Here is a 16,910-nt window from a genome sequence, read left to right on the forward strand (position 1 = left end):
GTAGCCCCTCTCGTAGCAAAGCTGGCTACTGGCGGCACCCATGCATGAAAAAGGGGTATGAACATAATCGCTAGTGCATGGTCAGCCGCAAATTGCTCTCCGGAAGGGCCTCCAAAGTTGACGAACCCATCGAAGTTCAGCGTTGATTTGTTGAAATCAACTGACTCCCGCAACTTGATTTCGTCTAACACAATAGTTCCACACCGCTCGATAGGACGTACGTCTTTGAAAAAAGCCTGAATCGACTCCAGGGCAACTTCATTAAAGCCATACTCGCAAGGCACACCAGACAGAATTTGATTTAAGCGGCTGGTCGTTGGAAGGGGAAGCAGCTTTGTATTTCGCAGAAGGTTGTATGCTCGTGGGCTTGTGATGCGAAGTAAAAGGAAGTTCATTATCCACACTCTGGTGTAGCAGACGCCTCGTGGGCCCTTTGCCTTCACCTGTTGCAGTGACGTCTGAAATGCAAGCCTTTGGATGGGTGGCAGTGAGCTCAGTGCCTCCTCGATGGCCACAGGTTTTTGGCTTTGGAGCTGCTTCCTTGGGTCGTCCACTTCAGCCATGAAGGAAACTCTTGCAGATGCCGCTCTTATTGCTTTCTTGTGAAGGTTTTTTACCTTCTTCTGTCTGTGCAACGCTCTTTTTTGCTTCTGGAGCATTCGAACTTGCTGCTCTTTCATTCTCTTGTGGCACGGCGTGCACCTCGCTTCAGAAGAGAGCACCTTGCACTTGCGTGCATAGCTCACAGCTTTCACTCTTTCCAGCCGGTGGCAGACATTGAGCTGGTCAACTCGGTCTATGAGATTGGCTAGGTCATCTAATGTGCAGATGCTCACATTCTTCAACGCCGTCACCACGCGGCCAAGAGCACTTGCCGTGGCTGTGTTCTCAGTCCCCACCACAACACATTTTTCAATTTGGGGAGCCTTCGTTGTGTTGTAAAAGTGAAACGCACCATATACTTCCTGTCGCTGTCCTCGAGAGTAAGCATTCGCCACAAAGATGGCAGCTGAACGCCTTCCAGGTCACTCAAAGTGACTTCCTTAAAATCTGCGCTGCAAACGGTCTGCGTGTCTTGCGCATCTTCACCCTGAACCTCATCAGAAGGCGACACTGAAGGGCTAACTGTTTGGCCTGTGCTACGTTCCTTTCGTTTCCGGGGTTTTTTTTTTTTTTTCCGGCGGCTTCAACAGGTACGAGGGAAGATTCGGGAAATCTTTCGGCACCTTTTGAACACTTTTGAATGTCCTGGTCATGAAAATGCAGATCACGCACCTTTGATTTGGTTGCAAGTTCCCGGTCGGCACGCGGAATCGCTCTGTTCCACGCCAAGAGAAGCATCGTGTCTCTGGGAGCTGAGAAGAAGTGGCGTTCCGACTTGTTAACATCGTTCCGGTAGCCGCTCGTGCAGCCAGTTCAAATTTTAAGTGCATCTTCTCAAGTGTTGTCCAGGCTTCTCTTGCAGTTCTACTTCCGCCAGTGTCATTTAGGTAGTTTACTTTAATAACCAGAAACAGAAAGGTCAATGCGTTGCCTACCTTCTTCTCTTTATCAGTCATTTCTTCAGAATAACCAGAGCAGATGGCAATTCAACATACCTTCTGCACGAAGGTGGTTCTTGCTTTTACGGGCCAAGTATGGTAGTTGTTGCCAGCTTGGGTTGCCTAAATTTGTCTGGAATTCACTTCCCCTTCAAGATGGCAGCATCAAACAGAAATGGCCTCCCGTCATTTAGCAGACACACAACTGCTACTTCCGATAGTTTTCTTTTTATCATGCCACTGCTATAGGGTACAACACGATGTCAATCACTTTTCTTGACCGTTTCTTTTCTCTATAGCTGCGTCCATCTGCCACTTTATGCGACCACCGTCTTCTGTAAACACCAGCTTGAGTAATGTCAGCAGCAAAGCAGGGGTTGTATGATGTTTTGTCTTCCTGAACATAAAGAGCATGCCCATTTTACACTCTTCATGATTCAGTGCACACTGTTTGTCAGTCACTTCGTCCCAACACTTTCACCACTTTACACACTTGTCGCAACTTCTCCCATGTACAGCAGCACGCAACGCAAAAGAATCGGCGTTGCTTGACAGTTCACTTCTTTGTGGTCGTACCTTTCATGTGTCATCACTAAGCAGTCTGTTGCGGTTCTTTGGCAATTGTTGTTGATGCGCTGTTCTGGGGCCATAACCTCTTAGTTTTTGTGGAGTTCATGACATGACCATTATGTGAATAGCAGATATTATAGGAGCTTTGTGTGAAGCTAAAAGAAATGACGCAAGTTCATCATGCTGTCATCTTGTTTATATCAAAATATTACTTGAGAGCATAGGACCATGAAATAATAAATCCATCCAAATGAAAAAGCTAGGACGATGTGCTGCGGTGGGGTCTAGAAATTGGCTTAGTTTATGTGACCATGCCTTATCCTTGAAAGCACTGCATTTTACTTTTTCGTGGTTTGGCTTCCACTGGGGACTTATTACAGAGTGGACATTGCTCATGCAGAGAGAGAATTTACAGTTTGAGAAAAGAGGCCTGGTTCCTAATTTCTTTGACTACTCAACAACGTTTGTTCATAAATCGTCGTTTACTAATCAAGAAGCCTTTAAATATTCTGAAACATGCAACAGCAAAGTTATATATGCTACAGAACACACTGCCAAGGCTAATATATTCAGTGAGAGGCATTTTTGGCTGAAAAACACCACTTTTGAAGCAGTTTTCGTTTTTGCAAGTCATCACATGGCTACCTTGTACTGGTCATAAATATTGATCAATATCAGTTGTACCAAATTTCTCTGGTTATTTGTTTCCCGATACCCATTGCGCATGCAGTGCCCATTTCCATAGTGCTGATCGTTTTTGTGTGCTGTGCTGGTATGTACTGCGTATCTTATCTGTATTGTACTTCATCCCCAACATTTATATGCAACTTTGTAAGCTGTCAACTTCCTCAGCCTATTTTATTGACCACGTCTTTTGTTCATTTTATGCCCAAATCTAATATCCCTAACAATGTTCCTTGTTTATCTCTATGCTGCTGTGTATAAAGTGTGTGTCTGTTAAATTTTGCGCCCAGCCTTTTGGCATGACTGTGACACCCCTTTTTTGTTCCTACTATGCATTGTTATTCTTTATGAATGCTCTGTTTGGCCAAGTGCTCGCTGGTGTTTCACCGTGTTGCGTTGATGCGAATGCGGGGGGCATGCTGCTCGGTCAAGCTGCCTTTAAGAGACGTTTTTCTTTTCTTGCGGCCTCCAGCATTGTGTAAAAAATAGTGCAAAATGCGAATAAAAATATGTTCACAGTTCACCATGCATTGCAAAGGTTGCACTGTACACTTGTAAGTCATGCAGAAAGGGAGCTGCAGTATGGCAGCTGTACAAGGGCACAGTGCTCTAAGCTGCTGAACTCCAGTGATGTCTAGTGTATGCAGGGTGTTACGTCTGTTGCTCAAAGTGGCACGCTGGGGGTATGCTAGCTGGTGATGTGCACGGGCAATGGTGGCATCCATGTGCTCGGTGGATGGAATGTCAATTGGCAGAAGTGAGTTCTGGAAGCTTAATCTTTGTTAGTGATGAAAATGGCTCTTCAGAGATCTTCAATGGAGGGATGTTGAAGCTTGCTAGGCAGCTTGCTGTATAGACCGGTGATTGACATTTTGAGAACTTTAATGAGACTATTACAGTCTGATCAGGAAACAATAGAGAGTTTTAGCAGTCCGGCCGTTCCGTCACGTGCGTAGCTAGCGTGTTGACCGGGACCCGTCAGGACACTTGGGCATATGTCGCGGTAGGGGGATTAGTTCCACGGGCCTGCCTTCACCATGTCCGTGCCTCCTCGCCCTTCCACACGCGCAGGCGCAGACCAGTCCCGGTCAACTCGGTAGCAACGTAACGAACGGAACGGACGGACTGCTAAAACTCTCTATTTTTGCTAGTCATTTTGAAAAGAAGTGGGTGGTGCAGTGGTGTTCCTGTAGTTTGAACGAGGGCGACATCATCTGCTTAAAGCAGATGCATGGAATCGCAGCTGCAAGTAGTAGTAGTAGTAACTTTATTTGAGCTCGAGGCGTGTTCAGACGCCAGACGGAGCGGTTCCCAGGTCGCGGGAACCGTATTGGGCCAGCAGCTCCTGGCCCCTGGCCGTCAGCGCGAGCTGGGTCGGCAGGGCGGGGCTGGACCGCAAGGTCTCCCATCGCTCGTGGAGTGGGGTAGGGGGGGTGGAGGGAGGGTGGGGGGGTATAGGGGCCTTTAGTTCAGTGCACTCCGCCAGTATGTGCGCGAGCGTGCCGCTGTTTGTTTTACAGAATGGGCAGCGGTCCCCCTCGTGTTCAGGGTAAAATGTATGCAACAGGACGGGGTGGGCTAGTGACCCCGCCTGGATGCGCCTGAGTATTGTCTGTTGCTCCCTGGTCAGGGTGCGGTGTGGCTCGGGGAGGGTACGCCGCTCGTCTTTGTATTCGTTCGTAATTTCTTTATATGTGAGTGCCGGAGTTGGGGTGTCCGTGTCCTGCCCTGCCCGGAGGGTCATTGCTCGGGCGTGGTAGTCAGCGATGACGTTGCCGGCTACCTTTGTATGGGCAGGCACCCATGTGAGCTCTATGGCTCGGCCCGGTGCCCTCTTTTTCGATAGTATTGTGGCTGCCTCTAAGGAGATCACCCCCTTTCTGAAACCGCTGTAGGCTCTCTTTGAGTCAGTGACCACCACCCCGACGCCCGGTTGAACGAGCGCCAGGGCTATGGCCACTTCCTCCGCTGTCGTGGGCTCCTTAGTCTTTACCGCCGCGCTGTTGATGAGTCGTTCTGCATCGGTGACCACCACCGCTGCGCGATTGCTTCCTTTCACAAGAGAGGCGTCTACGTAGAGCACTCCATTTTCTTGTTGTAGTAGCTGCAAGTGATGCGCGAATGGACTCCAAGCTTCTGAAGTGGTCGAAGTGTTTTGTTTTTCATATGGGGAAATGTCAGGTGTTCCTACTGGTAGGGAACATTTGGTACATGTACTCTTTGTTGCTGTCCTGAGGAAACCGCTGGAAAGGTAACATATCTAAGAACACCGAGAAAAAAAATCCCTATTTCCAGTCACCACAGACCAGTCATTGTGTGGCAGAGGCAGGGTGTAGGTGGTCTGCGGCGTAGGGCTCTTAACCACTAGGACAGAATGAAGCTTGGGCAGTCAAAGCCACACTGATGGGAGGCATAGGGAACTACTGTTTCGGGCAGACAATCCAGAAACGGCAGAAGTACTTCGGCCACGGAGTCCATGCCGAGCTAACCTGAAAGCCTGGGCCCGGACCGGCCCGTGAGCAGGGCCGAGTGGCCCAAAGCGTTTACCAGCAGACCCGGGACCGGCCCGGGCTCATTGTTGCAGGGCTGGGGTGGGCTTGGGCTCGAAGCCTTGAGCCGGGGTCGCTAATGTTTCGAATGTCAAATGTGGGAAAGAGCATCAAAAAGAACGTTAAAAAGAACTTCGACGCTCTTCTGCTTTCTCAATGTTGTGTGCATTGTTTTACGAAATATTTTTTGCTTTATCTGATAGTCGCTGTACTTTTAGTTTAATGGCATTTTATGTACTGCATTAACATTTTATACTTTCGGGTATAACATACCAAAGATACGATTACAAGGAACGCCGTAGCAAGCAACGGATTAATTCAAACGACCTGGAGATCTGCGCATATGTATATGTACAGTTGGGGACTTAATTTTGCAGACCACGCGAGCGCGTGGCAAAAGCCACCGATGCGCGCTCTGGAGGCCCGGCGCCTGTTGTCGAGACCGCAGCGGCGCGCACGCGCGTCCTGTTTTACTCGCAGGCACGCCGTTTTTCTCGCTTCCTGCATGGGTGCTGCAACGGTCATTCAAGCACCGCATAGCGACGCCTTTGTAGCATTCCTTTCCTCCAGATGGGGCCTGACGTGACGATTGCGAGGGCTTTGGCGCAAGTGTGGCTCGCGTCTTGATAAACACTTGCGCGTGATGTTTTATTTGTTTGTTTTGTGCTTTATCGTTTATAGACGATGAGACTAGCGCCTTGCGAACGGCGTCCCCGACTGAAGCTCGTACGAAGCACAGTCTCACGGTACCGCGCTACCGACGACGAAATGCCAGCTATATGAATAGCGAACCTTTATTCACCTTGTTTATTGTGTAATTTGGCCACTGAACGTATATTCCAGCTCGATCTCCGCTGCTCATAAAGTAGGCTAGTTGCAAGTTTGATAAAAAAAAAAAAAACTTTGTTTTATTTTAATGTCCACTTCCTTACTTAAAAATGATTGTAAGACATACCCATATGTATTGTCTGTTTGTTCGGCGCGTCGGCATTATTCAAAACGGCACGGCGGGTTCCCGTCGAAGAACGCCATAACCTTATTCGCTACTTTTCGCCGTAATATTAATTGCTACTTAGGGCCTTTGAAATGTCTTGTCGCTAATGAACGGGTGTTTAATCACTGAAAAACAATCAGCTTGTCCTTCTGTTTTCTTGCTGACCTTGTCCTTCCGCTCCGCTGGGCATCTGCAAGGTGGCACTTTTCTGATGGAGAAGAAAAGAGAAAATGCTCAAGTGTGTTCGGGATTTCGGCGCATGTTACACATTCCAGGTAATCAAAATTAATCCGGAGCTTTCAACTACGATGCACCTTATCGGCTTTGTAGCATCGGAGCGTTAAAACCTCACAATCAATCAATGGAAGCCGACCTTGAAGAATTGCTCCGGCCTTGAAGCAATTCACCCCCGTAGGAACGAATTCCTCGGCTAACAGCATCTCTTGGCCTATTCGTAAGCCGGCAAAGGTCCCTTTGAAAAACAGCTTCTCAAAAGTAGCGAATAATTTTACGGCATTGAATGTGAGCCCGAGGTGCCATTTTTACAGATGCGACGGGCAGAGCGAACAGACAATTTATGTGAGTACGTAAAAAATCGCCTACTTTATGGGCAGCGGAGAGCGATGTGGAATATGTGTTCAGTGGCCAAGTTACACAATAAACAAGGTGAATAAAGGTTCGCTACTCATATAGCTGGCATTTCGTCGTCGGTAGCGCGGTACTGTGAGACTGTGCTTCGTACGAGCTTCATTCGTGGACGCCGTTCGCAAGCCGCTAGTCTCATCGTCTGTAAACGATAAAGCACAAAACAAACAAATAAAACATGACGCGCAAGTGTTTATCAAGACGCGAGCCGCACTTGCGCCAAAGCCCTCGCAATCGTCACGTCAGGCCCCATCTGGAGGAAAGGAATGCTACAAAGGCGTCGCTATGCGGTGCTTGAATGACCGTTGCAGCACCCCTGCAGGAAGCCAGAAAAACGGCGTGCCTGCGAGTAAAACAGGACGCGCGTGCGCGCCGCTGCGGTCTCGACAACAGGCGCCGGGCCTCCAGAGCGCGCATCGGTGGCTTTTGCCACGCGCTCGCGTGGTCTGCAAAATTAAGTCCCCGACTGTACATGTGTGTTTTACATGTCGCTCCCATTAAAATGCGGTTGCCGTGGCTCAGAATTGAACTCGTGTGCTAAGGAAACAGCATTGCTGAGCAACCACTGCAGGTAAAGCACTTCAGTGTAAGTTTACTACTTGCGGATTAAAACGCGGCATCAAAATTTTCATCATAACAACTTGCTCCCAAGGCAAATGTGACATCCCCAAGAATTTGATCAATGAAGGTGATGGTGGCTCTGGTGTACGAATACGAGCTATTATTACGCCGTTGTGGAACTGAAGATGGTGGAAGCTAAAGTACTACTTAACCCTAAATTTTCACATTTCAATCTATGACTGCTGTACACACGTCTGCCTGATTGCCCGCTACGAAGGGCACTCAACCTAATATAATGAACAAATTTCCTTCAGCGTCTAAGCCCGGGCCTGGGCATGCATACATGGGCCCTCCCTAGGCTTAGAAATAAATAACTGGGCTTGTGCCAGGCCTGGGCTTGAGATGACAAGCCCAGATGGGTCTCATTTCTGGACACAGAGGCCAGGGCTGGGCTAAGACTATGTGTTACAAGATCGGGTCAGGCTGGGGCTTTATAAAGCAGGAACAGGCCGGGCATGGGCCTTAAAATCAGGAACAAGCAGTGCTTCAGTGCCTGTTACCACTGTAAGTATACCTTGCGTGTCCCTCCAGTAACCGAAGACTTGGCATGGTAGTGGCTGGTATCACGTCACTGCAAGCCAATAAGTAACAACTCTTGATTCCTAGTCCCTGTATTCACTCGAAGCATATTTTTATCTAATAAATATTACACAAATAGTGCTACACTCCAGACGACATGCACCGTAGTTAGCATATATACACTTATTTATCAGCTTGCAGCTTGGCGTCGTGCGAGAAATTCATCCCAAAGGGTCAAGCCGTGCAGTGAAGCTTGAAAGTTTGCAGGTCGTGGGACAATGCAGACTATTGCTATTATTGCTCTATTAATTGTAAATGCAAATATTCGAATACTTCAAACGACGAAAATTGCACTGCGAATTAAATGGCAAGCACTATGCATGAAGTATTTGAAGTTTTGAATATTCGCATACTTCTACTGGAAATGCTGGCTTGAAGATTCTGTGTGACTACATGTTCAGCTGGGTCACGGCTCACATAGATCTCAACCAGTCCTCCGCACATGCTTTGCTGTGACACCATATGGGGCTAAAGCTGCGTGCGCAGTACAAGAGGAAGAGCGGCTTAATCTGGTGAGGAGGATAGACAGGTGACCATCCAGCAGTTTTATGCCATGTCTGCAGTGCAGCTACAAGCAGAGAACAGAGTTTTAGAAGGTCATCCTGGAAAGGTAGAAAGAAAACCAAAGATATGCACGCTTGTATTTACGCGGAGAGATACTAGTTTTCGGTTTAATAAGTGCCTTGGATAAATGTTCCTGGAGAGTATAGTTAAACATAAGCCCGTTTGGTACCATGAACAGATACCAGCATCCCCATAATGTGCATCACTTCTACATAATCAGTAGCGAAAGAATTTTGTGATTGAACGATTGGAGGTTGGTGGTCGTGGAAATATGAAATGCAACACAAAAATACGAGCCGGATCACTCAAAATTTAAAACTACTATTCTTTGAGGTCTTGGAAAGCTACATGTCCCAATTTTGCTACTGTAATTAAGCCATCCATATCCATGCATGTGTTACCTACACGGAAAGAAATCGTGCTATTTTCGTGATTGTGTTTCATTTGTCCATGACTGTGCATCCTCCAATCACATCTTCCATGTGGTGCCTCCAGTAAGCTGATGACTTCCCACAGGTAAAGTACCAGCCGATGGGGGAAATTTCGGGTCAGCCAAAGTACAGTGAACTCTTCCAGTTCACTATAGCCGAAGTGCCTAGGGTACATCCCAGCCGATGGCAAAAATATTGGGCAGCAAAAGTACTCCCACTATGGTCCAGCCGAAGGTGGAAATTTTGAGTCAACCAAAGTGCCAAGGGGTGGGGAAGAGAAAAAAATTCAGCAAATTGAAAGTAACGTACAAAACTGCAATATAAATAACAAAACTGGAATAGGAATCAGGATATAGAAACAAGAAGGTGAAAACTGCCATGTAGGCCTCCAGGTAGACAGTGACTAGAAGATGGGGGAGTTCTGACGTCGTGCCAGGGGCCGCAGGTTGCCGACCCTTGGGCTAGACAGCCTTGGTACTTTCGCTGCCCCAATTTTTTTTTTGCCATTGGATGGACTAGTTTTGGCAGTTTAGCTTGCCCAAAATGTCTGCCATTGTCTGTACAATGACCTGCATTCACGGCCCCAAAATATTCGCCGTCGGCTGGACTATCCTTGGCATTTGGCTGCGCCAAAATTTTTCGCTGTCACTAAATTCTGATTCGCATTTTAGTGATCGCGTTTCAATTGTTCATGACTACATCCTCCATGTGGTGTTTCTAGCCAGTTGATGCGCCTCTCCAAAGGGAAAGTACGTACCAGCCGATGGTAGAAATTTTGGGGCGGACAAAGTGCCAAGGCTATAGCCAGGATCCGATGGCCCACATTTCGGGGCAGCGAAAGTACCAGGGTCATAGTCCATCCGATGGCGGCCAAAGTAGCCGATGGCGCAAATTTTCGGGGAGCGAGTACTAACGAGACCAGCCGATGGCGGAAATTTTGGGCAGCCAAAGTGCCATATGGTCCAGCAGATGGCGACTATTTCTGGGCCGTAAAAGTACTAAGGCCAATGTACAGCAAATGGCAGATATTTTGGGCAAGCCCAAGTGCCAAGACTACAGCCCATCCGATGTCAAAAAAAAAAGGGGGGGGGGGGGGGGGCACCGAACGTTTTAAGGCTGTAGTCAAGCCGATGGCGGTGCAAATTTTCTGGGAGCGGAAGTACTGAGGAGACCAGCCGATGATGCATATTTTGGGGCAGCCAAAGTGCCAAGGCTATAGTCCAGCCGATGGCGAAAATTTCGGCACAGCCAAAGTGCCAAGACTGCAAGTCAAGCGAATGGCGAAAACTTCGGGACAGTCGAAGTGCCTGGGCTATAGTCCAGCCGATGGCAAAAATTTCGGTGTAGCCAAAGTGCCAAGGCTATTGCCCAGCCGATGAAAATTCTGCGGCAGCCGGGGTATGAAGGCTTTAATCCAGCTGAACAGGTAAACTGCCAAAGTTATAGTCCAGCCGATGGCGAAAATGGCAACTGCCAAGTACAGCCATTTCGAAGATTTCGGGGCAGCCAAACCGCCATGGCTACAGCCTAGCCGGCTGCGAAAATTTCGGGACACCCAAAGTGAGCCGATGGCCAAAATTTCGGGACAAAGTGCCAAGCCGATGGCAGAAATTTTGCGCTATAGATTTCGCCCTTTGGCTTCCCCGGGAAAAATTTCCGCAATCGTTACTTTTTCCCAAAACTGCCTGGGCAATGGTACAGCCGATAGAGAACATTTTGAGACAGGCAAAGTACCAAGGCTATAGTCCAGTCGACGGCAAAAATTTCGGTGTAGCCAAAGTGCCAAGGCTTTAGTCCAGCTGATGGCGGAAATTTTGCGGCAGTGAAATTTTATAGTACAGCGGATGGTGAAAATTTTGGGACAGCCAAATTGCGAAGGCTATATAGACCAGCCGATGGCTGAAATCTTGCGGCAGCCAAACTGGCAGGGCTATGGCCCATCCAATGGCGAACAATTTGGTGCTGTAGAAGTACTAAGGCTATTGTGCAGTCAATGGCAGAAATATTGGGCAAGCCAATGTGCCAAGGCAATCCGATGGCAATAAAACTGGGGCAGCGAAAGTACTAAAGGCTATAGTTTAGCCGATGGCGAAAACAGCGGGAGGGCCAAAGTGCCAAGGCGATTGCCCAGCCGATGACGAAAATTTTGAGACAGAAAACTGCCAAGACTTAAATAGTCCAGCCGATGACCAAAGTTTCGGAAAAAAGTGCCGATGGCGGAAATTTTGGGGCAGCCAAAGGGCGAAATCTATAGTCCAGCCGATGGCAGAAATCTTGGTGCCATACCTCGCCGCGGAAGGTAAGCCCTCGCGCCATGCAGAAGCAAGGCTATATATTCTGCCACTGTCACGGCCATAACTCGCCTCCGAAGGTAAGGCATTTGACCTTGCCATTTTCAAAGCCATGACCCGCTGCCAAAGAAAAGACACTGCAACTATCACGACTATAACTCGCAGCCTAAGGTATGGCCAGGGGTTTCGAGTTTCTAGGGTGTGTGGCGGTAGAGTATAGACCAGCTAGAAGCTGTAGTCGTCTTCGGTTTTTTATTTGTGACGTTGACTCCAGCCCTCATGACGAAGATAGTGAACATTCACTTCACTTTACACGCGGATGAAAGTCGAACTCCTGAGCACACAAAACTAAACAGTGGTGTCTAGAAACTACGCGGCAGTAGTTTCTCTAGTTTGTAGCAATAAATCTTATGTTATGAATTGGCGACTGCTGCACACAATTGGTTGGATATGTATGTACAGACATTTTGCACATCCCGACGCACCTACTAGAAATTATCAACTGAAGCAAAAAAAAAAAAAAAAACTAAACCGCCAGGATTATACTTGTGCACTCTTAACCACACTCCTAACATTTGCATCCACCTGGGTTTCTTGCTGTCAACCTTCCATGGGGATGCTTATCAACTCATTTACAGGGTTAAGCAAAAGTTGGCTTCTTTCTGACGACAAAATTCTGTTGAGGGCCGAAAAGGAGCACGCGACCGTGGCTTTGACCGTGGCTGTGGTTACGAACTCGTTTCGAACTAAGCGGGTGCCTTCAGAAAAACAAGGGAAGTCGTATACTCCCATCCCCCCTAGAGAGTGAGAGAGTGTGTAGTGAAATCACTGGGCTATACCCTTGCAATTTTCGCAGCCATAACTCGCCGCCGAACGCAAGGCTATAGCAGAGTCCTTGCTATAGCTATGCAACTATCAGAGCCATAACTCGCCGTCGAAGGTAAGGCCATTTTCATCGCCATAATTCGCTGCAGAAGGTAAGACTGTACATTTGCCAATTTCACCGCCATAACTCGACGCCGAAGGCAAGGCTATAGCCCTGCCACTATCACCGCCATAACTCGCGGCCGAATGCAAAGCTACACGCTAAACTTTTTTACTCCAATTTTGGCCGAGAAGGGTGTAAAAATCTTCTCTCATGGCGCACACCATTAAAAGGTGTTTTGGCTAAGAAAGAGTTTAAGGAAGAAAAAAGGGTGTGCTTGTGAACACCCTAAAATAAGGGTGTAAGGTCGCTCAACTCCCTAAAATAAGGGCGTGGGCAGCGCAGCTACGCGTGACAATGTGGATCGGCTGAGCGGGCAGCATATACAGACGCATTCAACACGCGCAAGAGTGACGACAAATGAATTGCGCATGAAAACCAATGACATGCATGGGGAGAGCGAGTACATACTTAGTAATATATCTGCTCCTGCTATTATTGCCAGCACAGGAAAGTTCTCTGATACAGTCGGTGGGCTTGTCGCAAAAATCATTTAGCGCTAATTTTGAAATTATGCATTTTAGTGTGAGCGTATACAAGTCAGCACGCGGATTTGCATAAGCTTTTTAATCGTGAGGTGGTTATTATGTTCAATAAGTCAGATAATTTTATTAAATAAGACACCTATTCCACACCATTTCAACACCTACCAAGAAGGGGGTTAATTATTTCAACAGCGTTTTTCCCACAAGGGTGTAAAGCTACAAATCAGGGTGTTGGAAACCAAGAAAATATGTAAAAGACCTCCAACTTGAGGTATTTGATACCCGTGTACACGGGTGGACTGAACATTTACTACAAACTAAGGGATTTTTTGTACATCGCGATGTTTAAAACATTATGAATGGGAGTAATTTATTCCCAGCGGAGCTGTTTAGGCTTGAGCTAAGTTCGGTAGCTGTAGCAAAAAAATACCAAGAAAAAGAACTGCGCCACCTGTGGAGAGTGCTCCACCGCAGATAGGGTATTATAACAGTGAAGCCGGCTTTCGCGACTGCTCGAGTGTGAACACAAGGGTCATATGCGTATGCGCACCCCTTACTATACCTTTTTAAAGGTGATAGTCTTTCTTGGGCTTTACAGCTTGCTCTAGTGGTGCAAGCTGTAGAAACAGTCGAGCGGGGGTTAGGCCTAGCTTCTTCCCACATGGGATCCGCTGTCAGTAAAGGGGACCGACCGGAACGGCCTTGTAAAATTCGGCGAAACTTGACCTCACCCCTCAACTTTTAGCCTAGCCTAGCAAGTATGTCGTAAAACCTAACAAAACTTCGCAAATCCTAGAAAACCTTTGCAAAACTTAGCACTTCTTCTTGAGCCCACGCGGTCAACTTCAACCTGTTCTAACACTCTAGATCTCGTACTTACGCATCACCTAATCTCGTTTCTTCGATCACATATCTCGATGGACTAAGTGATCACATGTTGCTACATTTCACCGCGCAAGCTCGCCGCCCCTCGAGATCTAAGGTGTTCAAAATTATTCGTGATTATTCACGTGCCAACACGGCACTAATTACAGCAGAAATGGAACGTTTCACAGAGGAATTCATAACTAACTACGAAGAACGATCTGTCAAGGATAACTGGTTGCTTTACAAAAACAAATTATTATCTTTGCTCAATGAACATGTACCCACCAGAAAAATTCGCACTGACCCTCGCTCTCCTTGGTTTAGTTACACTTTACGGCGGCTCCGCATCAAAAAGAAGCGTCTGTTCCGAAGCGCTAAACGTTCTAACCTCCCCAGCCGTTGGTCTGAGTATTATAGTGTAAACAAGGAATATAACGACGCTGCTAGCAGCGCAAAAATATTTAATTCCACACTGCCCGCTCTTCTTCAGACGAATCCCCACAAATTTTAGAGCATAATGAAAGGCGCATCCGAATCGATTATTCAATTAACATGTTCTGACCTGCTTGTATCACCTGATCAATGCTGCATGGTTCTAAATAATGTTTTTTCTTCAGCGTTTCAAAACGCAGCCCCTTTATTTTATCCCCATGCACCCAATGCCGGTTTTCCGCCCATGGAACCAATTTTTGTAGGCTGAATTGGCTTAACAAAGCTAATCAGGGTTTAAAAATCTCGTCGTCCGCAGGCCCCGATGAAATTTGCTCTAAGATGTTGGAATTAACAGAAGTGTATTCATCCATAGTCCTCGCTAAACTTTGTCATCAGTCATCACAGTGTTCTTCGCTACCCGCTGATTGGAATTCCGGAAAGGTGGTTCCCGTCAGGTAACCCGCATTTTCCAGAAAATTATAGACCCATATCCCTCACAAGCATTTCCTGTAAGCTACTCGAACATATTCTTTTCTCTCATCTGATAAACTTTCTTGAAACAAATTTCTTTTTTTCATCCTTCCTAACACGGCTTCAGGAGAACATTTTCATGCGAAACCCAACTAGTATCTTTCACTAACGATCTGTTTGCCAATTCTGACGAAGGTTACGACACTGACTGAATTTTCTTTGAATGTAATAAGGCGTTCGATACCGTTTGTCATGAACTTCTCCTCTTCAAACTAGTAAATTGAACATTGACCCTAATGTGCTCGGTTGGATTAAATCCTCTTTCTAACAGGTCGCAATATGTCGCGGCTAACAACTGTTCTTCTGATATCTCTGCCGTAACATCAGGTGTCCCGCAGGGCTCTGTGTTAGGTCCATTGTTATTTTTTATTTATAAAATGACCTTCCTAACTGTGTTAAGTTTTCAACCATTAAATTATGTGCTGACTATTGTGTGCTGTATTCTAAAATCACTAACTCAACTGATTCTATCAGTCTTCAGACTGACTTAGATAACGTGTCTCTTTGGTGTCATGACTGGCAAATGAAACTTAACTCAACAAAATGTAAAAGCATGCGTTTATCTAGAAATACTTCAGCTTCTAACACTTGCATGTATCTTCTTAATGATACCCCTTTATCCTCAGTGCACTCGTACAAATATCTTGGGCTTAAAGGGATACTGACACAAAATTTTAAAGGCGAGATAACTTCGGTAATAGATTGGTGTGAACACACATAAATCATCTGCAAAATATCAGCGGTGAATACAGCCTAGAACATATTTAAAATCAATTTTAAAGTGTTGCGAAACGCAACCGAGCAGCCAGCAGAGGACCTCGCGCAATCGACATACCCTGGATGTTTTGTAAATAAACAACATCCAAACACGTCACGAGTTTGTGTTTGCCGCTCCCTCACTGCCGGCGTTTTTCGCCGGTTCGCCTCTCCAATCGGAGGGCGGAGCTTCTGCTCTCGATAACGAACGACCCGATTGTTGGCGGCGCAAGCGCCGTGATTTCGTCGGCTCATTGGGCAGCTGGCCGCGACCAAAGTTCTACAGCGATTCCAGGCACTCTATTTTTATTACTTTTTATTTACATTGGACGCGAAAACGCACCGGAAACACGAAAAGCCCCCTGAGCGAGCCGCATGGTCGCTGTGCAGGCGGCGGCCACACCTGCGAAGTGGCCCAGGCCGGCGCAGGTAGCTCGAGTGATAGCTTGTTACCGCTGCACGAAATTGGACCCAAGTCCCAACCATGGCAGCTTATATGAGAAAGAAGTTAATGATGCGATGGCGGGTTGCATTAAAAATTGTCATCTGCACCGCTTACGAGAGCGGCAATGGAATATCCGCCGCAGTGCTAAGCCGAACACATCTGTAGGCGGACCTGTAGGCAGACCGGCCGGCTGCTTCCAGCGCGCGTCTTGCCACCCACTGTCTCGAGCGTCGCGCGTCGTTCTCTAGCCGTGGCAGCATTTGCACTCGCAGCGCCTGCGTCACGTCCACGGTCGCGTTTTAATAAGCGGCTCACGGGACCAGTACGTGGGGCATTCGCAGTAACTGCCGCCGACGCGGATTCGACAGTGCTACGGCAGCTCTGCTCTGTAATATCCCTCCGACGGTCACGTGGTGACCTTTGTTCACACAAAATCCATCGTTTCGCGGCACCCGCTGAAACCGAAACTACTACTGGCCGCATTAAAAAATGCGTCTAATTAAACAACCGTCGCACGCTGAAGCAGATGAGGTTTCTACAGGTGATAAGTAGGCCACTAGCTACTTATCGCAACTACAACAACAAAAAAACAAGATGCAAAATTTTTGTGTCAGTGCCCCTTTAACGTTACTATCAATATATCCTGGCAAAAACACGTCGAATACGTCACTAATAATGCTGACCGCATGCTTGGCTATTTGCGACGAAACATTTCTTCTGTACCCATGTCAGTGAAACTAAACCTTTACAAAACGTTAGTACGCTCTAAACTGGAATACGCATGCGCCATCTGGGACCCCGGTCAAGTAACCCTAACTCTCACTCTTGAAGCCGTTCAAAACCGCGCAGCCCGTTTCATTTTGTGTAATTATTCGCGTCATGCCAGCGTCACAGCCATGAAAAGAACTCTGAACCTAACCGACTTATCGTTTCGTCGAAA

General features: G+C 47.2%; 1 protein-coding gene across 1 annotated transcript in view; it reads right to left on the minus strand.

The window, feature by feature from the left end:
• LOC144153110 (uncharacterized) overlaps positions 1-16,910 on the minus strand; it is a 29,823-nt gene that overhangs the window by 7,655 nt on the left and 5,258 nt on the right. The window lies entirely within an intron of this gene.

The sequence above is a fragment of the Haemaphysalis longicornis genome, unplaced genomic scaffold, assembly GCF_048455015.1.
Source record: "Haemaphysalis longicornis isolate Haplotype H1 unplaced genomic scaffold, Haemaphysalis longicornis Haplotype H1 scaffold_9, whole genome shotgun sequence".
In the NCBI taxonomy this organism is placed as follows: Eukaryota; Metazoa; Arthropoda; class Arachnida; order Ixodida; family Ixodidae; genus Haemaphysalis; species Haemaphysalis longicornis.